Source organism: Galeopterus variegatus, unplaced genomic scaffold (genome assembly GCF_000696425.1).
Source record: "Galeopterus variegatus unplaced genomic scaffold, G_variegatus-3.0.2 Scaffold427, whole genome shotgun sequence".
Classification (NCBI taxonomy): domain Eukaryota; kingdom Metazoa; phylum Chordata; class Mammalia; order Dermoptera; family Cynocephalidae; genus Galeopterus; species Galeopterus variegatus.
The window spans coordinates 490866-492282 of record NW_007726538.1 but is presented as its reverse complement, the minus strand read 5'-3'; the positions used below and the strand labels follow the sequence as shown (position 1 = coordinate 492282).

General features: G+C 40.9%; 1 protein-coding gene across 1 annotated transcript in view; it reads left to right on the top strand.

Annotated features, from left to right (window-relative positions):
• Positions 1-446: 446 nt before the first annotated feature.
• The window catches only part of PDCD1LG2 (programmed cell death 1 ligand 2), a 65190-nt gene continuing 64219 nt past the window's right edge, over positions 447-1417 (top strand). The window contains exon 1 of the mRNA XM_008568639.1: positions 447-509. The gene's annotated coding sequence lies outside the window, so the exon portion shown is untranslated. The remainder of the gene's footprint in view (positions 510-1417) is intronic.

Here is a 1417-nt window from a genome sequence, read left to right as displayed (position 1 = left end):
GTGGTCATTTGTTACAGCAGCCCTAGAAAACTGATAAAGATACCTATACAAAGTTCCTGGCATGTAAGGAGGCCGTGCTGGTATCCTTTCCTTCCCTTTTCCTTATTTCTAACATGCACCATTTCAAAGTTCAAGGAGATCTGTCATGCAGTGAAGCATGATGAAACCAAAACCAAAACTCCCCAGCAGACTGGGCTTGCATAAGTTCCTCAGAACCAGTTCTGGTTTTATTATCTTCATGTGCAGCAAAGTCTGAGCTGGACGGACATGACCACATCTTTTCTTCTCTTGCTTCACAGTATCTTAACTCCAAACTCTGAAAGCTTTTTCATTACCCATCCTCATACGTCCCAACTAAAAAGAATCCCGGGTTGGAGCTACCGCTTCTTGATGGTTTTTTGTTTCTGCTGTTCTTTTTGTTGACTTCTCTAAGGGAATCTGACACGAACATCAACTGTTTATTGCTTTGCTCTCTTTTACATCTTTGAGGAGCTGTGCCAAGTCCTTATGTAAGTATGAGATTTTCTTGTACTTTGTGAGTTTGTGTGGTAGACACAGTGGAGGAAACGTGGTCATAACTTCTCTCCGAATCATTCGTGGCAGGAGATATTCTGCCTCAGACATTGTGCTTCGGGGCACAAACCAGCCTATCTCCTCCTGTCCTCCAAATAGTAGGATTTCTCTCACTTGTTCCTATTCTTTTTATTCTTGCTGGGCAGTTTTACAATGTGAGATCTTTTCTGTACCAACAGTATGCACTGTAGAACAATTTATTCTTGAGATGGTTTTTAACTATTCTTGAGATGGTTTTAGAGTTTTTGGAGAGTTAATGGTTAGAAATTTCATAATCTCTTTTCCTACAGCTGACATCTGTTTGTGGTTACCCCTTGGCAGGCAGTTAACACTCCAGCTGGCCTGCATTTATAAGCTATGCTCTGAGAGTAAGCTGTTAGGGGGAAAAAACTATTTTTTCATTAATTTACAGAGGTAAGGTAAGCATTATTTTTAAAAAGCATGATTTGGGACCAACTGAAAGGCTTATTTTTCTATATAAAATGTTCAGAGAAAAGATATCAAAATTAAAGAAAACTGCAACTATCTGAACACACAAATTCTATGGCTCTGTGGAAAGGAATGATAAACACAAATTGACAAAATGCCAAGTGAAATATGCAGTGTGAGCAGTGATCAGACGGCTGCATCGGGAGTCAAATACTGACTGACCTGGATGTTCTCTGAACTGCTTTCCAAGCCTAAGATCCTGTGAGTGGATGAACTTATTGCTCTTGCCCCTAGGAACCTGGTCTCTTCACCTTCGTTACCTGAGCTCTCCCCATCAACAGGCTCTTCCTTGCCTGCTGCTTCAAAATTGTCTTCTCCCAGATTTCTCCTGTGAGCACATCTTAGGCAAGAACCA